At 36.1% G+C, this 27,388-nt stretch overlaps 1 long non-coding RNA gene across 1 annotated transcript in view; it reads left to right on the top strand.

Moving 5' to 3' along the window:
* The first annotated feature begins 14,779 nt into the window (after positions 1-14,779).
* LOC116419773 overlaps positions 14,780-27,388 on the top strand; it is an 88,862-nt gene continuing 76,253 nt past the window's right edge. The window contains exon 1 of the long non-coding RNA XR_004230069.1: positions 14,780-14,922. This is a non-coding gene — a long non-coding RNA (uncharacterized LOC116419773). The remainder of the gene's footprint in view (positions 14,923-27,388) is intronic.

Below are 27,388 nucleotides of genomic sequence, written 5' to 3'. Positions count from 1 at the left end.
TTTTCAAGTACATTCCTTTATTATTTCATCATTTTAAAAAAATGTCATCATTAAAAAAATTACCCCTCATATTCAACTCAGAATACCCATGGCTTCTATCTATATATACTTCTAACTTTAATAACAATGAGAATGTAATAATGAGTTACAAATGTTATCATTTCATGTAGGAATGCAAACTTAAAGTTTATTAACTCTTGTGATATCTTTTCCCAGATTATCTCTTTATGCTTTTTCAGATTTTTTGTATATGAAAATCAAATTTTCCATTTAGCTCTGGTCTTTTCATCATGAATGCTTGAAAAGCTTCTGTTTCATTGAATGACAACTTTTTCCTCTAAAAAAACCTATATTCAGTTTGGTTGAATAGATGATTCTTGGTTGCAATCCTAGCTCCATTGCTCTACAGAATTTCATATCCCAAGCTCTCCAGTGTTTTAGTGTAGAAGCTGCTAAATCTTGTGTTATCTTGACTGTGGCCCAACTTTACTTGAATTGTCTTTCTGGATGCGTGAAATATTTTCTCCTTGACCTGTGACTTCTGGAATTTGGGTATGATATTCCTTAGAGTTTTCATTTTGCGGTTACTTTCAGGAGGTGATTAGTGAATTCTTTCAATTTTTATTTTACCCTCTAATTCTAGAATATCAGGACAGTTTTCCTTGATAATTTTTTTGAAAGATGATCTTCAGGATCTTTTTATGATCAGGACTTTCAGATAGACCAATAAGTTTTAAATTATCTCTCCTGGATCTATTTTTTATGTTAGTTATTTTTCCAATGAGATATTTCACACTTTTTCTATTTTTTTCATATTTTTGCTTTTGATTTATTGTATCTTGATTTCTTAGTAAGAAATCAAGTCATTAGTTCCATTTTCTTGATTCTCATTTTTATGGAATTATTTTCCTCATTGAGCTTTTGTACCTTCTTTCCCAGCTGGCCAATTTTGATTTTCTGGGGACATTTTTCTAAAGTTGTATGTTTTTTTTGTATTTCCTTTTGCACCTCTCTCAATTCTTTCCCTAATTCTTCCTCTATCTGTTTTGCTTGATTTTCAAAGTCCCTTTGGAGCTCTTCCATGGCCTGAGCTGAATTTGTATTTTTCTTGGAGATTTGAAATGTAGGAGCTTGGACTTTGTTATCATCTTTTTTTTTTTTTTTTTTTTATCTTCCTTGTCACCATAACTTTCAATAGTCAGATTTTTGTTTATTTGTTTGTTTTCTGCTCCTTTTCCCAACCTTTAAGTCTTTGCTAAAGTAGGGCTCTTTCCAGGATGGAGGGTGCATTGTCCCAAGCTTCAGGGGTTTTATGTAGCTGTTTTCAGAAATCCTGCTAGGAATCTGGCCCTGGAGCTGTTAGTGGTGTTCTCTACCCCACTGTAACTGCCCAGTGCTGGCCTAAGTTGGGGCTGCACTGGGAATGTGTGTTGGGCTCCCACTCTAGTTCCACAGACCTTTTCTGCTGACCTTCCAGGTCCTCTTTGGTATCTCAGCTGAGAGGTCTGGAAGCCACCAGTCCTGCTGCTGATTCAAAGGTCAGGCTGTTCCGGGCAGGATTATATTGCACCAGGACTGCACACTGCTCTCCTGAGCTTCCATGTTACCTTCAGCTGGAAAATGTTTTACTCCATCTTTTGGATTAAAATTTGTTTAGAGACATCATTTAAAGGAATTTGGAGCACTTTGGGGGAGATGTTCCTGCCTTTACTCCACCATCTTGGCTCCACTTTCCAAGCAGAATATTTCAATAGAGAAAATAACTAGATCATAGTGGACTCATATGAGACCAATTAGATAAGAATTTATATGACTCAGCAGCATATAGCCTGTGTATTTAGATAAACTTATTATTATTATTGATTAATCATATCCATGACAAATGGCTATCAAAGAATCACCTCAAAATGCCAATATTTACTTGGAAGTAGGAACGAGGGTATGGATCATAACTTTACATTTTTAGTATAAAAGATTGGATTCTAATCCCAGTTTTGCTGCTTACACTATTCACTTCATCTGTAAAATGAGTCTAATAATAGCAACTACCTTCAAGGGTTATTGTCAGAATCCAATAAGATAGTCATTTAAAAGCACTTAGCATATTTCCTATCATGTAGCAAATGCTACATAAATGTTAGCTACTATGAGCCTTTATCATTATTAGTATTTTTTATTATCATCAAAACTACATTAAACAAGTATTTTTCTAGGCCTTAGTTTCCTGGCATGTAAACAAGAAGAGGCTGGACTAGATAATGTCTACAACCCTTGCCAGCTCTAAATACAATAATCCTATAAATTCACATTTATTTTATTCTAAAAGCTTTTCAAATTACTTTCCTCACCATAACCTTGTGAGACAAGTGGAGCATTTTTTTTTTCATTCCTCATTTTAGTGATGAGGAAATTGAGTTTCAGAGAAGTGAGTTAGTATAACCAAAATCATAAAGCTAGGGAGAAAAATTACTCCCTGGATGAATGCTCTGCCCTCAAATCTTAATTGCTAAAATACAAAAAATAATATTAAAACTTAAGCTTTGGAGCTGTGCCAAGGTTTAATTATTAAACATAATTATGCTTCTCACTAGTTGATCCCTTTTCTACTCTTTCTCCCTTATCATTCTTTCTTCACATCTCTATAACAATAATCTTTTGTTTTCAATTATAACTTCTAATCAGAAACTTTTATTTCTTCCTTACTGCTTTACAAAAAAATTTGAAAATCTCTTTCTTGCCGCCTAAGACTTTTGCTAAACTGTTATAAGCTTCCTTCCCTTCTACATCTCAAAGTGACACCCTCCACATACTCTTGTGTCCAGCCAAACTACTGTAATTTTGTTTCTTTGAATGTATCATTTCCCTGACTGCTCTTTATTCCCTTCCTCACAATATCTCCTAAACACAAAATTTATCTTCTTCTTGAATTTCCTTAAATTCACAAGTCTAACTGGGTTAACTCATAATGTCATGAACAATCTTTACCTCTCAATCCTCCCATGGCACTTTGTTTTGCTCCTCTTTGGGGTGTTTTTTCCTGTACTGTGAATTATATTTATCCAGCATGGTGTCTTATCTTTAACGCAAATCCGGATAAGAGAAGGGACTTGGTAGTCTTAACAACTTTATAGTTCTCCCAGTACCTGGCGCCATTGAACAGATGGATGGAAAATGAATAGACTGTATATATGGATGGATGAAATCTATTTATTGACTGATTATAAACATTTTTACCTTCAGAGGGCTGCAGAAATCATATTTTGGCAAATCACTCCTTTAAGCAAATTACATCCAAATCCCAAACAATAGCTTCTTTGTTTTATTGTGTGATTAATAAGCACTGTGGTATGCGACTCTTCCTGCACACATAGCAGAGGATCTGGTTTCAAATCCCAACACTGCTACTTATGTTGTCTTAGTGGTCTTGAATAAAATGCTTCTTTCTTTTTCTCTCTTTCTTTCTCTCTGTGTATGTGTCTTCCCTTCTTAACCTGCTTTAATCCAGATGTCCTCTAGTTTTCCTCTTTCATCTTCATGCTTTTGCACTGACCATTCTTCATGTCTTGAATTTATATTCCTTCAGAGAATACCTTTCTTACTTCAAGAAATAACTCAAGCTTGCCCTTCTGCATGAGGTTTTTTCGGATCCCACAGAGTCCTAGTACTTTCTTACCATCTTTTTGTTAACTATGATGGATTCATTAGTGTTTAATCTTTTAATATTTATTCTTTATATATATGCATATATTTATATAGATATGTATATCTTATATATATATATATATATATCAGTCTGTCTATCTATATTATGTCACTATATACTTTCTACCATTATTTTATAACTCTCTTGAAAACATGAATGATTTCATTCTTTGTATCTATATCAAAAGTATTAAACACACTTCCTAAAACAAAGTAGGCTCTTAATATATGTTTATAAAGTGATCTGCCTTCTTTGTGACATTATGACTGATATTGTTAATAACTGGAATTTTGGTCCAATTCTTTTCTTTATTAAGTTCTGATTTTCTTTAAGAGAAGCTAAATTCACCACCAGAAATTTTCTGGGTGAGAAGTAATTTTTTTTCTTTATCATTTTCTACGGTTTTGTGATTGAGGGCTTTCTCAAAACCCAAAGTAGAACTGAATTAAAACTATTTTTTAACTGAAGCCCATATAATCATCATGTGTATATCAAATATCTAAAGTTGTCAATAAATGGGGCCCACCTATCCATTGTGCCAACATTTGGAGCTCATTAGAAAGTAGCGTGGTTCTCTTTCCAGTTCTTTGTTTGCTAGGTGTGTTATTTTCTCTACCCGAGACTCAGTTTCTCCCTTTAGAAAAGAAAGGAATTAGATTAAGTAATTTTTCTTAGAGCTCTCATCTGACGGCCAGCATTGGATTCTAGATTTCTTTTTAAATTTCTCTATATCCATTGACTTGCATTCATATTTTTTTTCTGTAGTCTATTTTTTCTCATGTATGAAGTAGATAGTCATAGAAACTCAACACTGAATACTCCTAATGAAGACAATTAAGTAAACCTCATAATGTTATAATTGAAATGCTAACAGATAATTGGCCATGTAATTATCCCCAGTCATTTTTATTATCATTAGGGAAAGATAAAAGTCAGTGGTATGATTTAATATCAAATGTCGCTCGATTACAGAGATATGTTTAGTGGTAATAGATCTGTTTCATAATCTCTTGAGAATTATCTCGGTGGCTAAAGTGTAAGGAGCATTCAAAACGGGCTATTTTATATGAAATAATATTTAGAAATGAGTGTATATTATCTTTTTTAACTCATGTTTTGTTACTGTATAAATCCTGGTATTTTACTTTGCCACAGAACATGGAATGTTAAAACAGGAGGGCATGGTGGAACTTAAAACAGAGAATATGAACAACAAAAGGCATTTTAGAATATATAAAAGGATGAACTTGAAATATGCAAAGTGAATATCAGGTCTAAAAGAATCCTTGGAAATCAATTGATCATGGATTTATCTCTTAAAAGCATATTATAAATTATTTACTTTCTCCACCTGTCTTTTACTTTACAAATAAGAATATCAAAGGATAACAAAACAAAGAAACACATATTGTGTTTGTCCTTTGTTTTGAAGAAAACTAGTGCTATCGTAGGGTGATGTTTTGACTCATGTGTTAATTGGATTTAAGTGAGGCACTTGCACAAAGCTGTCATCCTCACTCTCTCTCTTCCAGGGTCATTAGAGTCCAGTGGCAAGACAAAAGTCAGTTATGACAGACAGTGGCCCTGGATGTAGTGACTGACCTTGGCGTCTTCAATATCTGAACAAGCTCCATGGGCTCCAAAGAGCTTGTTTCTGCCACTCTGATGTTATTGCCCATTGGAGTAAATTGCTCTCAACTAGCCATTCTACCATGATCTTCACATAGACAGAGCAACCCCCCAGCTCACTTACTTTCTCATAATTATTATAAATGATGGATAATATTCATTAGCAAATGGAATCAGAACTTCTCCTGGAAACTCCTTTAATCTTGGAGCTACATGAGGTAAGATATCAATAAACAGCTGGTCATCTAAAAAGCATTTCAGATCAAACGCTGGATCAAGGACCACTTTGCTTTGTCTTCTGACTCTGACCTACTGCTGAGATGGGAGCAGCTTAGAATTCTGGGACCAGTCTTTTTTGTGGTCTGTAAGTTGCTCTCACTCTAATTTAGCCCATCTGCCTAAATGGCTTACCAGCTTGTGACATTGAACATATCACAGCTTCTTAGAGCTGAGGGAGAGTTGGACAAAGGTGGATGTCAAAGATGGATAAGCAGCCCTGAAAAGGGTCTAATAAGTCATCTCACCAAAGAAGCTAGTCCTCCTTGAACACCCCATATACCCTCAGATGACAAACAGGTAGCAGTAAAGCATTAGAGATCCCTTGCCTAAAGTTGCTCATTTATGTCATTTTCAAGATTTTATTTATTTTCCCTAAATTTGGACTATAATATTCTTCTCTGAAATGTAATCTTCTCTTGTTGGGGTTTCCTTGGGGTCTGGAGGCAGACTGAGTTTCAGTTCAGTAATCACTCCAAATGCAGCCAGGCATTAAAGTCCAAATCCTTTATTGTCTCTTTCAAAATCTTGTCTCCTTTCTTGCAGCTGGTTAGCATTCTTAGAGACCTTCTGTAGTCTTTTTCCAAGAGTTTGAGCTCTGGCTTCTGAATCTCCTGGACTGAATCCTGGCTTCTGCATCTCCCTGACTGAGTATTGGTTGAGACTCCTAGCTTATATATGCTCTCTTAAAGGTGTGAATCTTGTGGAACTCTAGTAAGTACTAAGTACATGCTATGCTATGCTAAATAATCATTGTCTCCATCAATTCCACTGATGTAGCACCTTGTTTCAAGTTCTGGCCCATAACATCGGACATTAGATTTTTTAAGTAACCTCAGTTGGAATAGAATTCCTAAATTCCTTTAACAAGTTTTGTTCTCATGTATTATTTTTAAACTTGGTAAAAAAAATAATATTGGACTTATAACTATTGTCATTAAATTCCATTTCAGATGTAAATTCCCTCCACCAATGAATCTTCATCATATATAATTTTTGGCTTTACTTTGATATTTTAATACCTAGAAGGGATATATTGTTTTAAAATTTTATACAACTCTTCCTGTGTTCTGTCATTCAGTCCTCAAAGCAATCCTGTGAAAATAACAATTTTTATCCCCATTTTTACAAGTGAGGAAACTGAGGCTGAATAGTTAATTGATTTTGCCCTGGATCACACATCTAGTAAGTGAGTGAGCATTTTAGTTCTGATTCTGTGTCCAATGCTCTTTCAGGTATTTTGCTAAAAGGAAAAGACGAAAGTCTATATGCCAAGGAAAAATTTATGTATCATCATTTGAAACCATATCAACTGAAGAATGATTGTGTGTATGTACACGGAGTGGGAAAAATGAGTTTGTGGGCCTGGGCAGTGCTTTAAAAGAGTTTACAAGGCTAATGTGAAAAGACGAGGAGGCCCATTCTGTATAATTTCAAGTACAGAATGTAGGTACTTTTAGAGGCATCTATAGCTTTAAGGAATTCCCAGTGTAACATATTCTTAGACAATCTCCCCTCCAATTGAGGGGGCAAGTAATTTTCACTTGTATACATAATCACTGAGGTCACTGGCAGCACTTGAACCCAATTTTTCCCAATTCCTCTCTTTCCCTTAAGCCCTGTTCCTTCTAAATATTCATGGAAAGCTCCAAGTTTGTGTATTCCATGAGAACATCTGTAACATTTTCATCACTTCCAGCACTTTTTCTTATACATAACAGGTACTTTGTAAATATGTAAAAATGAAGGAATGAAAAACTTGACCCAACTGGGAGAAATTGCAGGGAAGCTGGTTCACTCTCAATATAAGAAAGTCCTACCTAGCAATATAAGTGATCTAGCAATAGAATTATCTTCCTAGAAAAACAATGAGGTTTTTTACCCTTAGAAATATCCAAATAAAAGTTTTTTTTTAATTTTGCTTGATTTGCTTATGAGTGGTTGTACTCATTTGATAGGCTGGTACTTTGTCATATTTATAGATAGAAACAGATCAGTAGCTTTACTGATGTGATAGTTTTGTTAAAGTAGAAAAGTTATTTTTTATAAATAGTATTTTTTTTCAATTTACATGTAGTTTTCAACCTTCATTTTAGCAAGATTTTGAGTTTCAAATTTTTCTTTCTTCTTTCCTCTCCAAGAAGCGAAGCAATCAAGGAAACATATTTGCACATGAATCATGTTCTAAAAGAAGAAATAGGACAAAAGAAAAAATCCACAACCCTCCCTCTCCCCAAAAGTGAAAATAATAGCCTCGATCTGCATTCAGAGTCCATCCCTTCTTTCTCTGGATGTGGATGGCAACTTCTATCATGAGCCTTTTGGAATTGTCTTGGATCATTGTATTTCTAAAAAGAGTTAAACCTATTAAAGTTGATCATCACACAATGATTCTGTTAATGTATACAATGTTCTCCTGATTCTATTCATTTCATTCAGCATCAGTTCATGGAAATCCATTTTGCCCTAAAATCTACTTGTTCATTCCTTATAGCACAATAGTATTCCATTACATTTATATACTACACGATGCTCAGCCATGTCCCAACTGATGGACATCCCCTTGATTTCCAATTCTTTGACAACACAAAAAGACCTGAAATAAATATGTTTGTACATTTATTCCAGTTTTTTAATAAAATACTGATCTAGTAGTGGTACCCAAAATTTTGTGGCCCTTTCCGCACAATTCCAAATTGATCTCCAAAGGGCTGGATCAGTTCACAGCTCTACCTACAATGCATTAGTGTTCCAGTTTTCCCACATCTTCACCAAAATTTATCATTTTCCTTTTCTGTCAGATTAACCAATTTAATAGTTATGAGATAGTACCTCAGAGCTTTCAACTAATGATTAATGATTTAGAGCATTTTTTCATATGGCTATATATAGCTTTGATTTCTTTATCTGAAAATTAACTGTTCCTATCCTTTGACCATGTATCAATTGGGGAAATAGTTTTTTTTCCCACTGCCTTGCAAGTTACTTGACTGAACTGAATGGAGATGGGTGTTGCTTAGGTATCACATTGACATGTATTTTCCATATAGGTTTAGACCAATTCATAAATAACATCTCTAGTCAAGGAAGTTTGGTTCAGGGCAGCAGTGCTTGACGTTGGCAGCAAGTTTCACATTCGGATCTGCATGATAGCATGTGATATGTTTGTCAAGGATAAAATCTCGGTCCATGTGATGTCTTTGTCAAGGATAAAATCTTAGTCCATGTGATGGCTTTGTCAAGGATAAAATCTCAGTCCAGATACACCACAAGTCTTATAGAATTTGTGCAATGAGGTCATAGCCCTCCATGTTGTGATACGCCATGAGAGAAGGATTCCACAGATATTGAGGAATTGGGATGAGCATGGACTGAAACCAGGAGATGTAAATTCCAATTCTGTCTGTAGTTCTTAAAAGCTATTTGGATTTTGGTAAGAAAGTTTATTTCTCCAAAATTTGGTTTCTTTAAGTGTAGAAAAAAGGTACTAAGATAAATCATCTCCATGGTCCCATCCAGTTTTATAATCCTATAAGATGTTACTGTTAAGATGATGATTGTGGTAATAAATCTTTCTAAAAGTCTATGCACATTACACATATGGGTAAAGCCACGTCTGATAATGATCCCATCTGGACATTGTCAGGGCAATATTTTTGTGTTGGTGAACCAAAGGATATATAGTCTTTTCAACCATGAGTTTTCTCAGGTGAGTTTTGATGAGCCCGGCACTTCACAAGTAGGTGGTGTGTACATGGAAGCTTGATCCAAATAGCTTGACACAGAGTTACAGGAAAGCTGAGCCGTCCCCAGCCTTTAAAATTAAAAGTTGTAATGTCTGTGGAGATGTGTTTGTTTTTATTATATTGTCTAGACATGTTGATAGGTATGTGCGTGTTTCTGTTATACAATATATGTGGGTATATATATATATATATACACACATATGCATGTAAAAACACACATATATGTGCAAATGTATATGCCGACAAAGATCAACATGGAATAAATAGTTTGGGGAGTAAAATGTTTCTAAGGTTTCTGCTTGAAATAATTAAAAACAAAACAAATGCTGCTTTTTGTTTTTTGAAAATTTTTATTATTTTTTAAAGCAGCTCCAATGTAGATCCAAAGGCCCTCAAGAGAGTTTTAATATCTGATTGAAATTCATAAATTTCACACAAATTGTAATAAGGAAAGCAAATGCTTACAATTCTATTTTATATTTTAGTAATTATTGCTAACGAGGTGAATTGTCTAATATATATATATATATATATATATATATATATATATATATATATATAAATTTAACAAAGTTATTTCTTCATATATCTAGCCATTCCACTGTTGTGTCCAGAGATCATCAGCGGTTTATTACTGTCTCTTGGATAAAGATCATAGTCCTTTGCTTGAAATCAAAGAGCTTTCTTAGTCTGGTGGCATTTTTTCTTTCTAGTCTTATCTCATATTCCCCTCTCTTTAGATGCAGTTAGCAAGACAGTGGATCAAGCACTGGGCCTGGAGTCAGGAAGATGAGAATTCAAATGGTGTCTCAGACACTTACTGGCCCTGTAACTCTGGGCAAATCACTTTATCCCTGCTTGTTTTCTTAAATTTAAATAGGAATCCAAGCAGCACCTACCTCTCAGGGTTGCTGTGCTTATCAAATGAGATAATATGTGTAAAAAAGCTCTTGGCATACTGCCTGGCACATAGTGGGTACTAAATAAATGTTATTACCTTCCCCTTAAACTGTCATGAGGAAGTTAAGGTAGACATTTTGCCCCTCACATCCACCTTGCACACTCCTACCTTTGCAACATTTTCTGTCACCTGTAAAATGGAGAATATAATAATACTTATCTCAGAGAAGTCGTTTGAAGATATTGTGCAGATATTGTGAGAGAATATTGTGCAAAGGGTTAGTACTGCCCCTAGGCATAACAGGCGGCTGATAAAGCTTGTTTCTTTCCTCTTTTGATCATTCAGATGCCTAATCCTGGTCTGCTCATCTCCCCATTCCTCTCTCATTATTGATTCATGAACTATCTTTACCTGCTAACTATGCCGCCACCTCCATTAAGATGTATCTCAGGGTTCCTGTTGCCCAGTTTCTTTGGATTATAATCTTTAACAAAGAATTTTAATAGACAAGTCAAATAAACTGCTCTGAGGCTGGAATAGATCATCTCTATGGTCAACCTGCTTTCTACATGTGTGATCCTTTCTCTCCAATTCACATAATTAATAATGGGCATTTTAGTCTTTTGTGTTCAAGTCTTATTCCCTCTCTTAGCATGAAAACTCCAGCAGTTGGAAATTTGAGCTTGTCTCTAGCAAACCTTGCTTTTCACCTTGCGGTGGACACATTACTCTGAGCTACGCTGCTTTTGATTGCTAAATGATTTCTGAAATTAAACTCTTTGTATGAATTCATTCATGACATCAAAAACAGAACTGTGTTCCTTTATCATAGAATCAAGCAATTTCTCAAATCCTTATGTGAAGTTCATTCAATACCATCAATCAGTCGATCAATATTTGCATATATGTGTACATATGTGTGTACATACATACATGCAGAGTCATTGTGGACACATATATACATATATTGTGTATATACATCAATACGTATACACATACATGTGCATTTATATATATATATATATATATATATATATATGTAATATAGGTCTGTGTTATGCACACAAACATGTATATCCTATTATGTACAAGGTCTTTTGCTAGGTACTATCAGTATAATCCTAAGTTTCTGGCCTTAAAGCAGACATAAGGAAAGAAACAAATCATATATAGAATTTATTCACACAGTATGCTTACTGGAATGCTGGGAACTCTTGTTCCCACCCCCAGAGTTCAAAGAGAGAAGAGATCACATCCCCCAAAGGGGATCAGAAAAGGATGCCCAGAGAGAGAAGCTTTGCAGTTGATCTTTAAGAAGTGTGGGATTTCAATAGGCAATGATGGTAGGTGAAAGGGGACCATTTCTAGCACAAGGAGGAATGGGAAACTAGAGCAGAAAGAATTGGATGCTGTATTTGTATTGTTTTCATCAAAGGTCTGGTTGTCTGTGTTATAATGAAACATAAATGACCTTTTCTCCGTATTTGTGAAACAGCCCGTTTCAGAGATTTTTAAGAAATATATTGCTGTATTTTCCCTTTGTTTGCCCAATGTTGAATTATTTCTTAGAGGTGTTGCTGCTGAGAACTAAAAGTTTAATGCCATGTTGCCTTCACACCCAAGATCCTTGGGCCCTTTACAATAATTACTACTGCCCAACAGAGTATCAAGGAACACAGTCTCTTTATGGAGTAGCCATTGTCAATTAGCCTGCCATTATTGCTTGATGCACCTAACATTTGTGGCCATTGAGCAAGATGGATTTTGAAATATGGATAAGAAGAGAAAATGGGTAGAATATTCATTACAGTTATATAAGAGAAAACCATAATATTCTTGTGGCTAGTTATAAATTTACTGGTGATGAAAACTCTCTCTCTTCTGGTACTTTTTTCTTTAGGAATTGCTAAGGTCATGCTGCAGATGATACTGATGAAATGCAAGGGGTATATGGTTCGAGAAGCCCTTCTGTCCTATGTGTACATATATTTATATATGTCTATATATATTTATGTATTTACATATGCACACACTATATATATACATACATATGTGTGTATACACACACACACACACACACACACACACACACACATTATTATGTAGCCAGGTTTTACACTTTATTTAGGAAGCTGATCTGATTGAAGGAAAGCTCCAAGACTGAGAATTGATTAGAAAAACCAGAGCACTCTGTTGTTTAAATAACTATCTTAGGGGAAAAATAATCTTGCTTTCTGATGCTATTTATAGCCTGAGAAAACTTTTCAAAGGCTCGTTTATACTGTTCTCCGAGGCTCAAGAAGAGTTAAACTCTCACAGGCAGATTATAGGCCTAAATCTCTTTTCAGATTTAAAACTTAATAGAATTACTTTTTGCTGGAAAATTGCATCATTGGAAGATCACTGACTCAGTATGCAGTCAAGTGAGTATACCTATGAAAAATTTCAGATCTTATTGTTAGGATTCTTCTTCTTTTTATTAGAAGAGCAGCAATATCTTTTAAAGAACGGCTTTGAGGAAATAAGTTAATTTGACTATGATAAATAACCAAATTAGTTATAAAGGACAAAACACATAGGACATATGAAGAAAGACACTATCTTCATCCAGAGGAAAAATATGATAAATAAAAATATAGAGAATGATATGTAAATATATATATTTATATACACACACATATACACATATTCACAAGTATATACTAATTTGTGTATACACACACCCACATACACATTTGTGTCTAGCATGGAAATTCCATGGTGGTCCTCTCTAGAACAGGGGAGGGAAGGGAAAAAAAGGAAATTTACATGGTAATTTTCTTGTATATTTAAAAGGAAGGGCAAATTATACATAGTAGATTTATGATTTCATGTACAGTCATCTTTTTAATATAGAAATACTTGTTTTATTCCATAAATTAAAAATATTTAAAAATATTAAAAATATAATTGCTTTAGCAGTGTGAATATAGCAGGCTCTTCCTGTGAGAGGGCAGAGAAATCCAGACTCTCCATCATACTGATGGATGGTTTAAACTGTTTCCTTAGGAGAACAAGATCAACAAGGCCTTCAGTTCAGACTTACGTCAGGCACACAACTCTCTGGATTTCTCTTCCTCACTAGTAAATGCCTATAAGTCTGTCTCCTTTCTCTCTGGCAGCGAATGTGTACATTGGTGGAAGAATGTGACCCGAGTTTATAAAGGCACATGTTACGTTATGGCTTTTTATTGTTATATCGGTTTACCATTTTGTTGGCAAATGTTTCATGACTAAGTGATCACTGTGTTCTTTAATGATAATTTTTGATTGGGAGAACATTGGTGGGGCTCTGAGGAGCTGGGATTGTAAATAAGAACTGCCTAGTTTTACTTACATGAGAATAATCCCTAGGATTCTCTATGTGCTTTATAGCCATTTAGCATTTGGTGGTCTAAGGGTATGTATATTTTAGTCACTTTCTTATAAATTCAAATTCTTCTCCAAAATGCTCAGAATACTTCCCAGCTCAATCTACAGCATGCTGTTGTAACTCCTTCCATATCCCATCCCAAATTGAAAATGCCCATCTTTTGTTTTCCTTATTAATTTGCTTCAAAATAATAATGCCAAGTCTAACAGATTAGTCCTTTCTTTGATTGTCTCTTAATAAGTGCACTCTCCTCCACATAGATTTTAAAGTTCTTTAGTCTTACTTCTACCTTTCTAGGATTATTTCTTATAGAGCTCCTCATATTTCTATGTTCTAATTAATTAGTCTATTTGTTCTTCACCAAACCTCACAATCCATTTCCCATTTCCAAGTCTTCAAAAAGTTTGACCTCTATGACTGAGATGTGCTTTAAAAACAAACAAACAAACAAAAAATAACCTTTCATCTCTTAGGACACTTAACTTCTATCAAAGTTCAATCAAGTTGCCATATACCTTGCCAAGTTTATTCTGATCCCCTGGTTTTTAGAATTTTCTTTTCAAGTTACCAAGTACTTAGCGCTCCTTTATTTTGGGAAGTAATTTATAATGATATTTAGAGTTTGTACCTGGAGTTGAAGGACCTGAGTTCAAATTCTGTACTTGATATTTGCTAGTTATGTGATCGTGGACAAAGTAACTTAAATTGACTAAGCCTCAGGTTCCTGAACTGTAAAATGAAAAATATAATAACGATAATACCTGTTATAGGATTGTTGTGAAGGTCACATGAGAAATTATGTTATGAATTTGATAACTCTTGAATACCATCTAAATGGGAGTTATTGTGTTTTGACTCTAAATTGTGTCTTAGAAAGCTGGGCTTATAATTGAAAGAGCTGGATCCCATTCCTTCCTCTAACTAGATTTATGGCCATGGCTAAGTTCATTGATTTCTGCGAACTTCAGTCCACTACCCAAGACTTACCTTCTAAGTTATGAATGAATTCTCTTTGTCAGGATGGCAAGTTCCCAGGGCAACACAATCAGATTCTTGGACATAGTGATGTCACATTCTCTGCCTGCCCTCCCCTCCCCCAGCTTCTTCTTTCTTCAATACAGTTGTCCTCCATTAGCTCTCTTCCTCCCAATGAAGACAGTTTATTTGGTTGCTGTTCTCCAGTTCCTACCTTTTATGCTCCCTGAGAGCAGAAACTTTCACTCACTTCGATACTCGATAGAACAGCTTTAATCTAGTAAGTTTGTAATACATGTTTATTGAAGTTAATTTGCCAGATTCTAGAAATGACTCTGAGAATGAGCAGATTTTACACACTTTTAAAAAATTTCAAATGACAAAGTTAGTTGGAGATCATCAGATCCAATCTCATTTTACACAGGAGGAAACAGATTGAGAAAAAAGTGACTTGTTCAAATTTTTACATGGAATAATTGGGGGAACTAGAATCAGAACCCAGGTATCTGTGCCTGAATCCAGTTCTTGCCCACAGACTCTCATTGTCTTATGAAAGTTGTTTCTTTCAAGCTCATTCCTACCGTGCAGGGGAAATGTCTGACGTGGCACTTCTAGTCTGCCCATAACTCTGGGAACTGGGTTCATTGTTTTCCTGACTGCAACATCTTGTTCTTTTACTGTAAATCTATTTTGCTCTTGGGGACACTTTTATAGGTCAAGTTCTCTGATGCATTATAGAATAATGTAGACTGGACAGTAAAGAATAATTATTTCCAGCTAAGCCATGAGCTTTGGGTTTTGTATTGTGAATATTCCCGTGGCACCAAAGTTATGCGATGTCTTTGGTAGTCAAGTTAGCCATTTCTAGGCCTTTGGGACTGGGAACTTGGCCCGGGGAAAAATAGCAGACAAACTCTCAGATGCTCAGAGCTGACATTAAAATTTTCAATTGCAGTTGTTTGACCAAGAAGAAGCACTGTGTTTGTCTGTTCTTGCTGAAGCTACTTCAAGAATTATGTTCCATCTTTGAGTGGGTGGCTGTAGTTAGCTCTTTGGAGATATCTTTCTTTTGGGAAAACAAAATGATTGATTCCTGAACAGTCTTACTCCAGAAATGCGATCCAAAGCTGTGTTCCATTTGGCACCTCAGAGTCTGTGACCATGGCTTTAATAATAACAGAAAACTAGAAGAACTGTATTTTTAAAGCAGGTTCGTTTTATTGGTCAGCCACGTGTATGACCCTGAATTTTCTTAAAAATCACTTTGTAGCGTACGTTACCATCTAGTTTATATCATAGCTATTGGTGCATTTGGAGCCATTATAGCAATGGAGTGTTGACCCTTCTGGTTTATATCATAGTTATTTGTGCATTTGGAGCTATTATAGCAATGGAGTGTTCACTCACTTGGAAAGAATATTAATAACTGAGATTTGTAAAGCACTCTAAAACAGTGTAAACTCATTTCATGAACAATATTCTATTCAAGCTCCACAGCAATCCTAGAAGGTAGGCAATATAGGTATTAGTGTATCCATTTTATAATTGGGCAAACTGAGACTTGGGTTACATAGCTAGAGACAAAAGTTGAATGTAGGTCTTCCAGAATTTAAATCCAACACTTGCCAGTAGATGATGCTGGCGGTACCCTATATAAAGATGATGGCCTTCCACCTATACACATATTTCTTTATAGTGAGGTGTTTTCTGACTATTTTTTTTAGTCCAGAGTGACCATATTCTTGTATGTAACCATTAAGTGCGCATATTATCTCCCCTACTATGATCAGGTAGCTTAGAACTAAAAATGATCCTGAAGATCATCTGCTCTGAATTTGTCATTTTACAGAAGGCTCAGATAACTTGGACATGGTCACACAAGGGAGAGCAAAGCCAGGCCTCAGATCTAATTGTTCTGATTATAAATTGAGTATATTTTCTCCCAAACTCCTTCAAAATAGAATAACTTCTTTTTCTGAAGAGCCCCTGATTGTCCTCTCTGTATAGTTACTGTTCAGTAGTTACTGAAGGAATATTTGTGGAATGACTTTGGGTCCCCAGGGAAATAACTCCCTTAAGGCAGAATCCCTAGGATATCTTTTTATCTATCTGCTAAGTGGCAATAACTATATCCATTCTCTGCCCTTTGCTGACCAATATAATGATGAGAGGATCAGGAAGCTAATGCATATTAAAGATCTTTGAAAAATAGCAACCTGTGTTGATATATAAGGTCTCCATTTACTCTCTAGGCTTGAAAATCTAGTTCAATATTAGTAAGGCCTATTGTTTTTCAAGGATAGCTATATGACTGTATATCATTGAGGTGGTACATGGAAGCCCTGGCGTTCCTTGTGAACTTTTACGATCGGAAGCTATTAAGTGTTCCTGGCAGAGGCACACAGATATGCAAAGAACAACAAAGAACAATAGATTTTTGGCTCACGGATATTTTGGCAGCAAGATGAGGTTTTTGTTTTATAAATATTGAAGAACTGATTAGGAAAAGGGAAAAACCTATTTTCTTTTTCACTGAGAAGGGGGAAAAAAGAGTAGATTCTTAAGCTGCAGCTCTGCTGTTCCACTGCCTCTTTGAAGAATCCCCAATTGTTTTCTTATTTCTGCTTCACCCATGTGGATAACTTCCATTTACATAGCACTTTCTACTAAAAAAATACTCCCTTGCAATCACCTCTTGAAGCAATCAATAAGAATATTATTAGTCCCATTTAAAGCAAGAAAATGCTGGAAAAAAAGAGAGTTAGTTACCTTGCCCAGAGTCAAATTAGTTACAAGGACAAAATTAAGATTTCTTTCCTATTTCTTCTAATTTTGAACTGAATGTCCTTCCCTCCATATGACATTGTTTCTTGGCCTGCTGTTGCTAATAAAATGGTTTTTGTTAATATAATGAATGCTTTTTAGTATACTTACTAATATAATCCTGCAGAATTGAAAAAAAAAAAGATTCTACAAAAGAGACCAAGGAATGAGTAGATAATATAAGAACCAGGAGAAAATAATGCCATAAAATTGGGAGAATAGAGTGTTTAAAGCAAACGGTGATTGACACCATCAACGACTGCATAGAAGTCTAGGAGGATGAGCACTGAGAAAAGGCTGCTTGATTTGGCCATTACTAAATCAATAGTAACTTTGGAAAAAGCTGTTTCACTTAAATGATCAAGTGAGATGCTGGATGTCAGAAGTAAGGGAAAGGAGGAATAGGAGCCGCTAGTATAGATGACTCTAGATAGGAGAATGGGGGAAGAAATATGGGTCAGTAATTTGTGAGCCTGCTACAAAGAGTTTAAATTATTTCCAGGGTAGGGAGACACAAACATGTTGGTAGGGAGTAGGAAAACAGCTACTAAGTAGAGATTGAAGATCAGTGAGAAAGCAGTGAGGATGGGGTTACATAGAATATCGGGGGAGGGGAAAGGATGGGTCTTTATGTAAGACAGAGGTGGAAGATGACAATTGGGAAACAGAGATTTGGGAGGTGACAAGAGACAGCAGGTAGAAGAGGGAGAGCTGTGCAAATGGCCCTGACTTCTTCAGTGAAGTATAAACTGAAGTTCTCATCTAGGAGTGTACGAGGGGTTCCATGGGAGGTTTTTGGAGAGATGAAAAATTTGGAAACAACTGTGCGATAGATGGAATAGCAAATAGACTAGGAAGGGGATGAAGTGATTACTTTCCTTCAGTGAGAAGGCTGTTAAGATCATGTAACGTGTCCATAGTGGAACCTGTGAGCAAAGCTTTATGACATTCTCCAGCTCTGTTGCGCTGTATGGGAATTGAAAAGAAGGCAATGGATACTGGGGTAATGTAAGTTTGACAAGAAATGATCTTTGATAGGGCTGGTGACTTAAATTTTAAAGATAGTGCATGTTTGAACTTTTTCACCAAGTGTCCAAGATTGGCAAGGAGGCAGAGGGCATCCAGTACAAGAGAGAGAGGGAGGGATTGGAAGACATGGCAAAGATTAAGAACAGGATCACTTAAAAGGAAAGATGGAGTGCTAAAAGTTAGCTCATAAAGCTATTTCTGTGTTTCTGAACATGGAAGTGTAATATTTTTCACAGGGTAAATAAAGGTAAGATGAAGGGAATGGCCATATTTGTATCTAGCTGAGGTGAAGTCGAGAACCAAGTTATGAGAATTGAATATAGTTAAGAACTGGAAAAATAAGGTATTCAAGCATGTCTTAATGTGCATGTTGGAGTCTACTAAGGTGAAGGTAGGAATTGTGAGGCAAGCAGTAAATGCCCTGAGGAAGGACAATGTTTTTAGAATCTTGATTAAATGATAAACTTGGGTTGATTGGGTATGACTTTAGAAAAAGAGACCTGAGAAAATTCTTAATTTAGAAGACCAAGATCATCCAATGCATCCTGGGTCATCACCGGTCATCCTAATCTCTGTCTTGCCACTGAACTTTTCATTCCCCATCTGTAAAATGAACTAGAGAAGCAGATGACAAACCACCCCAGTGTCTTTGCCAAGAAAACCCCCCATGGAGTCATGAAGAGTTGTCCATGCTTGAAATGACTAACTGACAATTAATATTAGGGTTACATAGCAAATAAATTCTGAGCAGGATTCAAACTCAGTTCTACTTAAAACCTTGTCTGCACTTTAACCACTATTTAACTTGTATTTGATTCCTGACTAATTGGCATGGAGTGGATGAGTTACTTCTCTCTGTGTCTCTCTTCCTTCACCTATAAAAGAGGAGAAGGTCTAATTAGATGACCTCTAAAGTTGCTTCCTCTTTTAAATCTATGATGTTATAAGCTCTAAAATATCTTCCAATTCTAGATCCTGTAATCCTATGAAAGCAGAATCTCCCCTGCAATCTGCAGAGAGTTACTGTGTAACTTTGCATAGCTTCTTTTGAAAAGTGATTTGGTATATATTGGCAGTATCTCTTCCAGGCTTCTTAAATAACCTATTTTATTGACTGGTAGACCAAGGCAAGAAATTCCATTTGCATCTTAGATTAAGATTTCTTCACTCCTTATTTGCCCATTCCAACAGTGGTCAAGGGTAACTGTATAGTTTTTATACTTAAAGCAATCACTCCTTTGATTAGCTAACTAGCAAGGATACCATCTCTAACATCTTGATCAATAAGGGTTGTTATTAATTTTATTTTCAATGAATGTACTACTACAGACGACAATAAAACAGCAATCACAATCATAGCTAAATAAAGCAAATTGTTAAAAGAGACTGTTGAACAATCTGTTGTACAAGTTCACTCTTTGTTGTCTTTCTGTCTTCCCAATTTTTTGCAAATTCCAGATTTTATTGTAGGAGGTAATTTGTTTGGGGACAATTGGAAGAATGACATTAATATGGGTTTCAAATGAGGTAATAATCGAAGTTCCCATCTACAAGCCCTTTATTTCCCATCAATAAAAAGCTTTCCTTTGAACATGCCATCCCCTCATGCTCATCTTTCCTCCATTTCCCAGCCAACTTTCTAAAAAGTGACATATACATATTCTTATAAACTTTCCTTGTTATTCAGTAATTTTTTAATCACTCACAATGGGGATCCTGAGAGTTTTCTCTCTCAGAGGCTACTAACAATCTTTTTTTGTGTTTATTTTTTTAATTTCCATTTTTTTAAGCTTTTTATTTACAAATCATATGCATGGCTAGTTTTTCAACATTGATCCTTGCAATACTTCTTGTTCCAAATTTTCCCTTCTTTCCCCTCCCTCCCTCCCCTATATTTTCTTTACTCTCTTCAGCTTGTGATAGGGTAACTTCATTCCTTCCTTCATTTCCATGACAAATATTTCTCTTGGTTCTCAGCCTAGCCGCCAATATTACTTTCCTCTGCTGGATCATCATTGATTTCTAAAGTTTTAAGTAGCAATATATTCCTTAGCTTAAGGATGAGCTCTGTCTCAGTCTCTATTTCTGTCTCTGTGTATGTCATTCTCTGTCTGTCTGTCTCTGACTTTCTCTTTGTCTCTCCCTCCTCTTTTCTCCCATTTCCCTTGTCTCTTCCTTTTTCCCTCCCTCCCTCTCTCTCTCTCTCTCTCCCTCTTTCTGTCTGTCTGTATCTGTCTCTCCCCCTCTGTCTGTCTGTCTCTGTCTCCAGGTATTAGATTATAACCTTTATATGGCTTATTTTGAAATCCCCATATGTACTGAGCCCCAGTGATGCTGCTTTTTTCCTCCAGTCACTAGGCCACCTCTCTACTAGAATATCCTGTTGGCAGCTGAGGCTGAACTTGGTCAAGTCTGAACCTATATTTTCCCCTTAATTCACCCTTATTTTAAATTCCCCTGTTCCTGTCTAGCATTTAACACTGTGATCTGCACATAGTAGGTGACCAAAAATGTGAATTTGAATTGAATCAAGATATTTGGCATGTAGAACCATTTACAAGAGATAGGTTAATCATGAAATGAAAGGGAGGAAAAAAGGATAGCCTCTTGCTGTATTTGCACTACCAAGATATTAAGAGACCCAGAAGAATTCAATGGACTAGAGCATCCCTCTAGGTCATGGATCGTAGTCACCCAAGATGAAAAGCTGAACTAAGGCTTCAATCAGTAATGAGCAAGGGAATATTTACCTAATGGTCCAATTAAATGTCTATTTCCCATCATGTTCAGAGTCATCACTCAGGTGCGTTGAATTAGGTGATCACTGGAAGTCCCTGCCACTTTGATTAAAAGCGCAATAGTTTAACATCAAAAGGGAAGAAATAAAGAGTTGTCTCAGAATTCAAAAACCTGGAATCTCACACACATATATTGTCAGCTTCTAATATCTTTATTATTAACAAGGCAAAGTGGTAATGTTAAATCCTGAATTGCTATGCCTTGGACAAAATTATTATAGCTCCCCCCCACACTTTTCCCTTGCCATTAGGACTAGAAGAACTGAGTCAGGAAAAACCTTGGAGCTCTTATGTCACTTTACATTCCATTGTGTCATAAACTCCAGGGGCATTATCTTGGATGACTCCCTCTCCATCTGAGTATTGTCCCTTGCCTTCCTGCCTCCTGCCCCGACCTTCTTATTTTGACTCCCATCCTGTCAGGACTAAGTTATGATCCTTTCCTGGAATGATGGCTTGTCCACTCACCCAGTGTCTCCCCCCCCCAAATCTGCCTTTGTTTCCCCTATAAGCTATTTGCAAACTCTATAGCTATATAGATTCCTGACTTTAGTCTCTTAGGGCCGGAAGATTTTGGCCACGAGTCCCATCCTGGTCTGCTAGCCTAACTCAAGATTAAAAACCAGCCTCTGCCTTGCCTGTTTCTCTGACATTACAGTAATGTTTGAGGAAAGGAATTTTAAAATCATGAGGTATCCTGGAAATGTGAGCTATTAGTGTTCTGTAGTGATCTGAGGTTCTTGTCTCCGACCTTGTTTTGATTTTCTCAGAATAACTACTTAAATGTAATTGGTTCCCTTTGTAAGCCTCTGTATCTTATTTTATGCTTTTAGGAAAGGGGAGAAGGGAAGAAAAATTTATTTAGTGCCTTGGAAGTAACAGGCACTGTGCTAAGTGCTTTACAAGTATAATTTCACTTTATCTTCACACATGCTCTGTGAAGTAGCTGCTATTATGACCCCCATTTTGTAGGCAAAAGTTAAATGACTTGCCTAAGATCCTGCAGTTAGAAAGTGTCTCAGGCCAGTTTGAACTCAGATCTTCCTCATTCCAGGCAGAATGTTCCATCCAAGATGCCATCTAGCCACTTCTAATAAATACTTGAATAGTGTTTAAAAACATTAAACAGTATTCTGAGAAGGCCTTCATAGCCTTCCTTCACCAGACTTCCAAAGAAGTAAACCATCTAAAATAAAATTAAATAAAAGGTTAAGAATTCCTGTACTTATGACATTCATAGAATGCCAAGCAACAAGCATCCAGTGTTTAGCGCCATACCGGCACATGGTCAGTGTTTGTTGATTTGCTACTTCTTATTCTTTTTTGTCTTTGTCTGAAATTTAATCATTAAAAATTAATAGATTGAAGTTGATCTTTTATAACTTTCTTGATGTCCTTTACCCCTAATTCACCAAGTCATATGGCAATTATTGGTTGGAAATAAGGGAAAAGGAACATGCTATTCTAGGGGAAATCCCATTTCTCAAATGTTTGCCTTTGACTCTCACTGCCCACCTCTGTTTCCTCCCAAATACCTGCCTCCTTTCCATTCCTCCATTCTACGTACCCTAGAATGCTATTGGTCCATTTGGACAGCCTGTGGGATCCTCCTTCTTTGATCAATGGAGGGATAGGGTACAAATGAGAATAAACCAAAACCATAATGGGTAGAGCTGGAACTTGGGGGAAGAGTTCATGGTGAGGAACTATAATGGAGAAAGAGGAAGACAGACAGAAAGGAAAAGCTGAAGAATGGGGGAGAGGAGATCAGATATCTCTTAGGGCCCCCCCCTCAGTGATTTTGAGTAGGCAGGTTTGAATGAGAAAATGTTTGAGCTTTTAATGTTTACAGCTTTCATAGTCAGAGTAAGTGAACTGCTATTATCAGACTAATTACTTTGTAAAGAGTTTGGATACTTGGAGTTTGAAAGGAGTTACTTAACAAAGAAATTGCCTTCTTAAATTCTGTTTAATGGCTTCTTAAAGACAAAAAGGTATCATTAAAGAATTCTTTTTATCCCAAGTTGAAGCGAATGGTTCTTGGTGTACCAAAATTTCAAAATGGCTTGGTCATAATAACATTCATTAAAGTAATTGTCTAATAATAATGATTTAGCAATAAAAGCTACAGATAAAAGGTAGGACAGCAATAATGTTCAGCTATAATCGATACTCCATAAGCAAGAAGAAGGATGTTAAAGGACATTATTCTTTCCTTTCTCTTTCCCTTCAACCTCATGCTGGTTGAATGACGAAGAAATAAAACAAAACAATCACCTTAGGGGGAAAAAAAAAACCAAGAAAAAAGTCTGGACAATCATGATGATTGTCTTGCTCATAAGCAATCTATCCTGTCTTCATGTTCTACCAATTTCACAAGCTGAGCATAATAGGAAACAGAGGTGTTCCAATAAAGCCACATTGGCAATTTAGGATATCGTTTGTACAAAAGAACTAAGAAAGAGTCTTTTTGACAGTGCCCAGAACAGTTGCCCAACAGAGAAAACTTAGCAGAGATTACATAGACACATTTATACAAGCATACATGCAATTATATATGCACACACATCCATATACAAATATATATATGCATATATTTGAAAACCTTGAAGTACTATGTAAATGCTAACTATTTTTACTTTATAGTTCTTCCAGTCATCTGAAGACATAAGAAGGTTACCATAAATTCAAACAGCTAATGTTCTAGCCCTTGCATTGAATTCTTAATTCAGCAAAATTGCACAGTGGTTAGAACACTGGATCTGAAGATAGGGAGGTATGAGTTCAAATTTGACTTTAAGCTCTTGTTAGCTGTGTGATGCTGGGCAGATCACATAACCCCTGTCTAGCTCAGTTTTATCACCTGAAAAATAATCATCATAATAGCCCAGATGTCCCAAAGTTGTTAGGAGAATCAGAGGAGATTACAATTACAAAGTGCTTAATGGTACCAAGTACTGGTACATAGTATATGCTTAATAAATGATTAGTCCTTTCCATAATTACAAGTGATTAACATAATTAACATAATCCTTTTAAAGAAAAGCATTTTACTCTACTTTGTTATTTGCTTCTCATAATAATGTCCCAAAGCAAGTATGAGAGGTATTATTGTTCTTAAATAAATATTGCAAAATATGTTCGGAGCTTTCAGACTCATGGATTTTAAAGTCAGAATTTGCATTCAGATCTCTCTTGATTCCGCGTTTAGCACTCTTTCCATGATAACATATACATAGCATGGAGGTTGTCTTTTGGAGACAAGAATGGTTAGAATTGATTGGACCTTTTGCTAGGGATTATTCTTTCCTTTCTTTTCCTACTCAGGATAAGTAAATGCAGGAATCATCTCTGGAGAAATGACCATTAAAGCCGAGAAAGCTGATACAGTCACCAAGTGAGGGAAGAGAGGAGAAGGAATAAAAAGACCGGGGACAGAGTCCAAAGGGTTTGTAGAGGAGACTGAGACCCTAGAGAGTGGGAATGAGCAAAAGCAGCAAGGAAATGCAGGAGCAGAACGTGGACACTTGTGCCATGAGTCTAGAGGGGTCACGAATGGTGAGGACTTGGAAAAGACGAGTCGATTTTGTGACCAAGAGATGAGGCGTCCATTTGGAGCCACAGGAGACTTTGGGGGAGCTGTCTCTCTACCTTCTTCCCTTAGAGACAAAGAACTGAATTACAGAGCGAGCTAGTGAAGTACCTGAGCCCCACAGGTAACAAACTGCAGAAGTAGGAGTGGAACTCAGCTCTTCTGCCTCCAGATCAGGCGTTCTTCCCACTGTATGATGGAGATTAGTTTCAACGGACAGACAACTTCAAAATCACTCTGTAGAGTTTTTAGAAGACAGTGATAGGATGGAAAGTAGAGTCCAGATACATAAGGACAATAGTGGTGACAGAGACCCACATCTCTTCAAATAACATCTCTCAAATCTAAAGATTTAGTAACATCATTGCACTAAGACTTTGGGGACATTTTGTATAAGTGAAGGAAGTGAATATGGCATATTTTGTTTGGGAAGGAAAGGGTCAGGCTGAATAGACTCAGAAAATATTTCAGCTTTGCCTCATGGATTTTTGGTTGGTGGACTGTCTCCAGTTGTCAGTTTGCTGTGTTGATTAGGTCACATTCACCTTATTTGTCCAAATCCAAAGAAAATGAAAGCAGTTTTTGCCTTGTTTTTTGGTTTGTATTTTAGTTGTAGGGCTGTTTGTTGGTACCCCAATATTTGTCTAAAAAAATGAAAGCTTTGCTGGTCTTTGTTTTGAGTGAATATATTTTGTATGCCCCTGTTGTTGGTTGGTGCTTTGGAACTGGAAAAAAAATTTTTCCAGAAGGACCCTAGTTTGAGAATTTTTTGGACTGGCCCTCCTTTTGTGGTTTTCCCTTTTCTTTTGAGAATAATTTCCGAAGGACAATCAGGAAATTGTTAAGGGATGTTTAATTGGGGGATAAAAAGTTTAAAAAAATTAAAGAAGCAACACTAATAGTACATAATTATTGTTATACTCTCTTATGAAATTAAAAATAAGGACATTTACAAAAAAAAAAAAGAAAGAAATGTTGAGGGAATGAGGCCAGAAAAATAGAAAGTGGGTTTGGAAGCAGGGGCCCATGTATGAGGTACTATCTCAATAGATAGGGGCACTGTAGCACACAGAGCTCTAGGTCTGGCTTAGGAAAAGTCAGCTTCCCAAGTTCAACTACAGCTGCAGATACTTACTAAATGTGTGATCTTGGGCAAGCCCTTGAACTGGCTTTGCCTCAGTTCCCTCATCAGGCAAATTATCCTGTATACAGAAAGAAAATCAGGCCATATTGGGAAGAGCGCTGGATTTGGAGAAACACAAAAACAAACAAAAAATCCTGCTTTCAAACCTTGTCTCTGCCATTTCTTTTTTTACATTACCCTCTCCAGCTTAATTTTCCTTAGCTGTAAATCAGAAGTGTATTATATGAAGACCCTGATTCCCCTTTGCTCTAATTTTATGATGTTGAGATTCTATTGTACCCCTCCGCCCTTGGGGATTTCAGATTCTGCAGTGTTTTGGCCTGGCCTGGGTAAATCGTTATGTGAATTCTCATGCTGCAGTCTCTAATGTGTCCTCAAGGGTCAATTAGAAGCTTTTAGTAATGCTCCTGGAAATCTCTTAGAGCACACCTTAGGAAAAGAATTCACTACTTTGCCATTAGGCCGACTCCCACTGGAGCAGGAAGTAGGTCCTAATTATAAGTTGGTTATATGGAGGAAAAAGCACTGAATTTAGAGTTTGGGTATTGGTTCATCTATTTAATTATGTGTATACATATTCAGAAACATACATATGCACATGCACATACACACTGATACACAATCCATTGTGTGTATATATATATATATATATATACATATATATATGCATGTTCATACAACATGCATGCATGTTGCATATACAAACATAAACATATTTTGCTTGCACATAGGATTGTAAGGATTAAGTTAATGATTATATTTATGTGCATGTGTATGTATTTATATGTATACACATATATATACATATACACACACATCTATTTATATATATACTTTTTTCCTAATTTAAATTATTTTGGAACAATACAGTGTTTTGTGTGTCAGTCACGATTATTACAAATTATTACAAATATTAGTATCATAATCATCATCACCATCATCATCACTGAAGTGAGTATTTAATAGCTTGCTTTGGACTCCTAAGGCTTCTGTTTAAATTTTATAGTGTATCGTTCACAAGCAACCTGGTAAAAACATTTTAAACGCAGCATCCATCATAGTGCAGCTGTTAGGATGACGGCAACAAGCCAAAAACCAAGAATAATTCCAACACTGACTTGTTAGCTCGGCATACATATACATTTTTGTTGCCCATAAATAGAGCCCCGAATCTGGGCCTAGGAGATGAGTCAGCTGTCATTAGGAAAGGGTAAGAGAGTCACAGCTCAGTGACTCCACTGCTAACATGGAAAATGGTCATTCTAGGAGTTTATTACATGTCTTCTCTTCTAGTCGGGGTTCTCTGCATTGAAAGGCCCTTAGCATTCCCATCCAGGTGAGGAGGTTTGGTGGTTTTCAA

The sequence above is a fragment of the Sarcophilus harrisii genome, chromosome 6 (genome assembly GCF_902635505.1).
Source record: "Sarcophilus harrisii chromosome 6, mSarHar1.11, whole genome shotgun sequence".
NCBI lineage: Eukaryota > Metazoa > Chordata > Mammalia > Dasyuromorphia > Dasyuridae > Sarcophilus > Sarcophilus harrisii.
Note: the sequence above shows the minus strand (reverse complement) of the source record. Positions and strands in the feature narration are given on the sequence as shown.